A 7,029-nucleotide genomic window follows, 5' to 3' on the forward strand; every position below is an offset into this window, starting at 1 on the left:
GTTGTTCATCCTGAGCTGGGCATCAACGAAGCTGTCAGAAGCTTGACTATTGTACACCATTCTACTAGTATCAATATCTAGCTCTGTTTCAATTTCTTTTTAGAAACAGGCGTGGGTAGGAGGAGGAGGAGGAGGAGGAGGAACGTGATGGAAGAGATGCTGGGTATATGAGTATTTTTAAGCGCTCCCCATAGCGGAATGATGAGGAGGACATCCCTCCTCTGCCTGTGGTGGGGCAGGGTCAGGGGGACTTCACCATGGTAGACATGGGAGACTGCCCTGCGATGCAAGAGACTGTCCCCATGGCCATTTATTAAGAGCCGTTTAGTAGTACTTTTCGACATGGCTCATCAGAAATGAATCAGATTTGGATTTTGCCTCCCTTTGGCATGGCCTCGCAGTATCCATTGTATGACTGTTTCGGAAAATATTTCCAAAATGTATTTTATCCCAGTTATCAGGGTAAACCAGGTATCAGTCTTTTGTTCCTCCTGTATGGTCATGGTAGGGGGGTGGCAGAGCTCGTTCTTAACAAGGCTCACACCCAGATGATGCTGTATTGTCCAAAATCCTGTGCCATTTTAACAGGATTGGGAGGAAAGCCTGTATAGCCAATCATGGGTTCTTAACATACACTGAGCGGTGTTTAGTGGTTGTCATGGCTAATTTTGCTCCTGCAATGTCAAGGAGATGTTGTGTGAAAGTGATATGTTGTATTTTAGGCAGGACAGGGCCCAACATTTTCCACTTGTGCTTAGGTGGGTCTTATTTTTGGCCCAGTCATGAGGGGAAAAGCCCCGCCCCAAATGCTCCCCTTGAAGCCCTCTTCTCAGAAAGAGGGTGCATTTAATGGAGCCCCACTATTGTGACCTCTGGGAAAATGCCTCCTGTGACCCCTCTCTCCCAGGATTCTGCCCTGCTGCCTTACGTCGCCGTGACGACAGCCAGGACCAGCTGTTCCCCATTGCTCCTTCTACAATCTCTTTGTTGAGTGTGTTTGTTTACATACAGTAGTGTATGCACTGTGATAAGTCGTGTGTATGTGGAGATTGGTCAGGTTAAAGAAGATTAAAGTTTTGATAAATAAGAACTTCATGATGAATGTGAGTTGTACTTAACCATGCTAGGTTATACAGCCCTTCCCTAGTGCACCTCTGTGGGAGCTAGGTGCTCATCATTTAAAAAAATTCTGTCATGGCACATAGAGTGACCATAACAGCACTTCCTGGTGTGTGTAGCGTCCTGTGCTCAAGTGGCATGAAGATAGAGAAGCCTCTAGCTTTAGATGTTGTGCTTTACTGTTCTATAATCCCGGTTTAACTGTGTGAGAGTGACTTGTGTACATATGCGAGTGTTGAAATTGAGTGCGTGTGTGTGTGTGTGTGTGTACACAGTGGACCTGGCTGTCAGATGCACGCACAGATGTTGAGTGTTTACAGATGGTGCTGGTTCCCGTCGTGCTAAGAGTATAATTTCAGGCTTTCAACGGTTGATCTCTGTTGATCCACCCTGAAACCATGGAAAGTTAGTTTTACAGACCTCTGACACTATCATGCAAACCTGAGTCGTGCTCTTTTCAGGGAGATTGCGATGGTATTGGGTTAGCCCGGTTTATATTCACATAGCATATCTGATGCCAGCTGCGATAAGCTATCGGGCCAGTTCAGCTCGCTTAAAGAGAGCCAAGCTGCAAAGTGAAAGTAAAATATCTAAGTCAGTCGTGTACAGTTTGAGTTGGCACAATACTGTGATTACAAGGGCAACCTGGACCTGTGCTATCCTATTTCCAGCATGATACTGAAAGTGTGTGTTCACAGGTATTGGTGATATGGTGTAGCAGCAATGTGAGAACTATCAATTTTGTTTGTATGTTGAGGGTTGCATATGTTGTCCAACACTCACTCTCAGTGCAAGACGTCCTGCTGCTCATACTCTGCCCGGAACACCTTCCAGGGTAGAGGGCAGTGCCCCACATGAGAGGGACACAGGAGTGGGCACAACCTTGTCCTCAAGTAACCATCTAGAGGTGCCACCAGCCTAACTCAGTGGTCTCACACACACACACACAGGGGAGATTGGGCCTCTTGGGTTAACATTACAGGGAAGGGATCATAGATATGGGCCCAGCGAACAGTACAGAATGGTGTCCAAATGTAACTAACTACCTTGGCCATAACACCCCTGAGAAACCCCTCCAATGACAGTGGCTCACCCACAGCAACAGCTTCAGTTTTAAGAGAGTGAGAAGGCTAAACCTCAGCCCATCAGATTAGTGCTGACTCTGTGCGCTCTTCTGTGTGCCACTATTGCGTCACGGTCCAGATAGCAGGAGAGAAGAGACTGTATTTGGAATGGGCATATTCTCTTCCTGTACAGCGTCATGCACTCTGCTTGCGTATGTTGGGATTATTGTTACCAGTCTATTTTTAGTCCCTTGCGTGTGTTCTTTTTTTGTCTAGGTCAAGAGCGGTGCCAGTGTTCTCTATGAAGGTTGCTGGTGGTTGTGTGTAGTGTGTGTAGTGTGTGTGTAGTGTGTGTGTGTGTGTGTGTGTGTGTGTGTGTGTGTGTGTGTGTGTGGCCTCATTCTGCACAGAGCATCTGTATCAGTTACGCAAGTTAGGGTTTTGGTAGGGTCATAGTTAATTAAAGAAAGATAGAGGTATAGTTGGGCAAAGATGCAGCAACATTATACAAAAATAACCTGTTTTCATAGTGAAATGTTTGTGAAAAATATCAGCCATTATCAATAAAGAAAGGTATGGTCGATTTGAAAAACTGACTCTCTTCGGCAGGAAAGGTAGAAGAAAAGTGATCAGTTAAAGATCTGTCAATCAGTCTGCCTGAATGCTATGCTGCTCTCCACTTTCCCCTTCAGTTACCCGTGTCAGTCAACCATCAGTCCCACCAGACTGTTGAAAAAGTTCACAGAAAGGTTCCAGAGAAATTGAAAGTCAGTGGTTGTCATTTCTTGGCTGTGTCTTATTCCAGAGGGCTCTGAAAGAGTTTGGTATTGCCTAGACAAAGAAGAGAGAGAGAGATTAAGAAAGACAGACAGTGACAAAGGGGGAGAGGGAGATGACGGGTTGAAGAGGACTAAAGTAAACGTGACAACCTTCTCTCTCCTCCGAAAGACTCATGAATGTTGCATGTTGATGGCTGTGTGGCAGTCGGGCGGGGATGTATCCGCATGCGTCAGCATAATCCCCTTCTGCAGCGTCATTTCCCACTAGGTCCCCCACGACAGAGCTACTCTGTGACACTGCACTAACTGACTGGCTATCTGTCTGTGTCTGTCTGTCTGTGTCTATCTGTCTCTCTCTCTCTCTCTCTCTCTCTCTCTCTCTCTCTCTCTCTCTCTCTCTCTCTCTCTCTCTCACTCAGACACACTCTGGGGAATTCTGAATGCAGAGGTGTGTGAAGGGACAAGGACACAGGGAGCCTGTTCTTCATACAGGCTTGACTAATGAGATTAATCCTTGACAAAACAGTTAATAGGATGTGCATGTTATGTACTGTTTTTCTAGAAGTGTGTGTATTAGGGTTGAGAGGTAATACTGTAATACCGTACACCGCAGTATTTGAAAATAGCAACGGTGTCGATACCAATACCGTCATATACAATTTTTTATATATAATGTACAGTGGGGGAAATAAGTATTTGATCCCCTGCCGATTTTGTAGGTTTGCCCACAAAGAAATGAACGGTCTATAATTTTAACAGTGAGAGACTGAATATCAACCAAAAAATCCAGAAAAACACATTATATAAAAGTTATAAATTGATTTGCCTTTGATCGAGGGAAATAAGTATTTGATCCCCTAGCAAAACATGACTTAGAGCTTTGTGGAGAAACCCTTGTTGGCAAGCACAGAGGTCATACGTTTCTTGTAGTTCAAACCAGGTTTGCGCACATCTCAGGTGGGATTTTGGTCCAGTCCTCTTTTGAAAGTCCGGAGACTGACTAGGCCAGTCCATGACCTTAATGTGCATCTTCAGCCACTCCTTTGTTGCATTGGCCGTATGTTTTTGGGTCATTGTCGTGCTGGAAGACCCATCCACAACCCATTTTCAGTGTCCTGGCTGAGGGAAGGAGGTTCTCGCCCAGGATTTCGCAGTACATGGTCCCGTCCATCATCCCCTCGATGCGGTTAAGTCATCCTGTACCCTTAGCAGGGAAACAGCCCCAAAGCTTTATGGAGGTAATCCTGAAGGAAACGGTCGGTATTTATGCTTTCCCTACTCCTCCAGTAGTCGATGGGGCCCATAGAGTCACCATTCCCCATTCCCCGTCCATCCCTTGCATGGATCCACCATTACCAGACCAAGGAGCGTATCCTGAAACTCATTCCCTTTCATTTTAATGAAATATTTGGATTAAATGGGGGGAGGGTTGGGAGGATCAGAGAGAGGGAGGGGAGGTTTGGGGTAAGGATGTTAACTCATTTGTAAAACCAATAAAAACTGTTGAACATTTTTTTTTTAGAAGCGATCATAATCATGTGTCACATGACCACTTCTCTTCAGAAGAAGGATGTGTGATTCACACAGCACTCGTCTGCTGTAACACGCTATGTGCTTTGTACTCTGGTGAGTGTTGGCCGTGTTTCCCATACATAGTCAAATTTGTCCTGCCATAGACTCATTATGAAACAAAAGTATTTTTACTGCTGTTCTTATTTATTTATTTTAAGCACATTTTTCAGCACTGCTTGTGGAAAGTGTTCAAGCAGGTTCATGTAAAGGCTAGGGCTTTGGTCCACCTTTCACCAGCCGCTGTCAAGAATTTATTTGAAATTGGCGGCTCCCTCAAAGCCACAGTGTGATTTTGAATACCATAATATGATATATTATACCACGGTTACATTTTGGGGCGGGGAGTTTAACGGTATACCGGCCAACTCTAGTGTGTATAAGCTGTCACAAGTGGTGCATATGAAAGTCATGTGAAGAAGAGGGCCTCCGAAGCTGTTATTGTGTGTGGACAGAAGAAGAGCTTGGGACCTAGGCCAAGTAGGAGAATGACTTCACCCCTGACTGAAGAGTAGTGCGAGGCTCTTGTTGCTTGCCTATTGTGTCTAGTGTGTGTAAGTTCAATCCTGTTCTCTCAGGATGCCGGTGGGCGGTTAAAATCTAGTGTAGGCCTAGTCATAATGATTATGATACAGTACGTTGGTTAATAAGTAGTGCCCTAGAGCAGTGTTATAAACATCTACTTTTGGGTTAAGGGTAACCCTAACCCGCTTTGTTCGACACATCACTGCTCCCTATTATGCAAACTGTGGTGTTGAGAAACTGTGGTGTTGCATCAAACTGAGTAGGTTTATAAAGTGGCTTTTCAGCAGATGTGATGTAAGATGGGTACAGGAACTCTCCAAATACACAGGCATGCCCCTCCCGCCCCTACCCCCTAGGGCCCCTGTGCCCCTGCCTCCTCTGTAGGGCTCTGTAGCATAGCCTATTTTATCTCCAAGTGTTTCCCAGGAGTGTGGTTATTTTAAGCGGAGCACAATGTTCCACTCTGCTTTTGTGGGTGTGTCCTCCGATCTAGAGCAGGCCGTACGTTGTAGGAGAATATAAAGAAAGAGCGGAGGAGGAGGTAGAGAGATGAAAATCCACAGCTCCACCGCCCTCCCACACTCTGAGCACTGCCTCTCAATCATCACCTGTTTATAGAGACAGGTCCCTGAGTGAAAGTCTGGATGGGTCCCCTTCATGTCCCTTATCCTGCAATGGATCGTCACTGAGTTTTAACACGTGAGCATGTCTGGAGAGGATGGGCGCCAGCGTGCATTCCAACAGGTCCAGGGTCTGAAGGCGACGGCGGCATCACTAGGGGTCCTCTCTCAAAGCCAGCCTTTGTTCAGTGGATGAGTGACGCAGTGGGAATATTAGTGTGATTAGTGTGATTAGATGAGATGGCCGTGAGCCAGAGGGGGAGGCAGCCGCTGCTATTGGAGGGGAAAGTTGTGGTTACGCAACACTGTGGTAATCACAAATGGATGACCACAGGCAGCCAGGCCCGTGCTCTGAGCTCTCTCCCCCAGTCCCTAGGAGAATTGGTAAAGGCATAGTCCACTGAGTTTTTGTCCTGTGGAAACAATGTAAGGCAGTGGATCTGAAAACAGATCCCAGAGGCTATGACTTTACTGTGTGGGGCAATATTATTTCATTATAGTTACCAAGCAGCTGTATGGACATGTGCTTGCATGTTAGCACAGTACCTGAAATGAGTGAGGAGCCCTGGTGAAGCTCGCAGTGTACCGATCACAATCTGCTTGTTCAAGTTTGTTTATCTGGCCTCTAGCATCAGGTGTTGTTGTTCTGCCCTTAGGACTCGAGGTAGGTAGACCTGCCCCACTCACTCACTGTATGTGTTTGACATTCTTCATCCCCCCCCCTCAGCCTCACAGTTAAAATGAGAACATTATTATATTTGTAATGTTTGGCAACAAGCGTCAATGGGCCCCCCTCTAGGAACCACTGTAATCCCTCTTAGGCTAAGTGAGCCCCCCATGTGACCGTACTCAGGTCTGCCTGTATATAAGAGCTGTATAAGAGTATATAAGAGCTGTTTCCTCCCGTTGGCGGTGGGGACCTTACTGGGATCTGAGATGTGAAAGAAGGCCACTATCGGATGGGGCTGCACTGCTGATGAAGTCTCTCACTGAACTAAGCTTTGGGATCCACGTCGACACTGCTAGGTTGAGCGTATGCCCCCAAAGACTCCATCTCTCCTTTCGTCCTCCTGTCCTCTTTATTTGTATGTGAGCCAATTGAAAATGTATTTTTATGCCTTTTGTGGTGCAAATAGAGGTGTTTCACTGCCAAAGGGGATTCTGTTTTTGAATACAGGTATTTTTGGACTCTCGGGTTCTTGGACTATTTGTTCCATTATTTATTTTCGGCGTTTGCGCTGTTGTGGCTTTGAGGCATGCTTTATGATTTTAAGTAGAGGCCTATTCTATTTTTGTAATTCTGCACATTTAAGAGAGCTTGATTGGATTTTCTCTGTTAGAAAAAAGTACCTC

Source organism: Nansenia antarctica (assembly GCF_963989245.1).
Source record: "Nansenia antarctica genome assembly, chromosome: 5".
NCBI classification, from domain to species: domain Eukaryota; kingdom Metazoa; phylum Chordata; class Actinopteri; order Argentiniformes; family Microstomatidae; genus Nansenia; species Nansenia antarctica.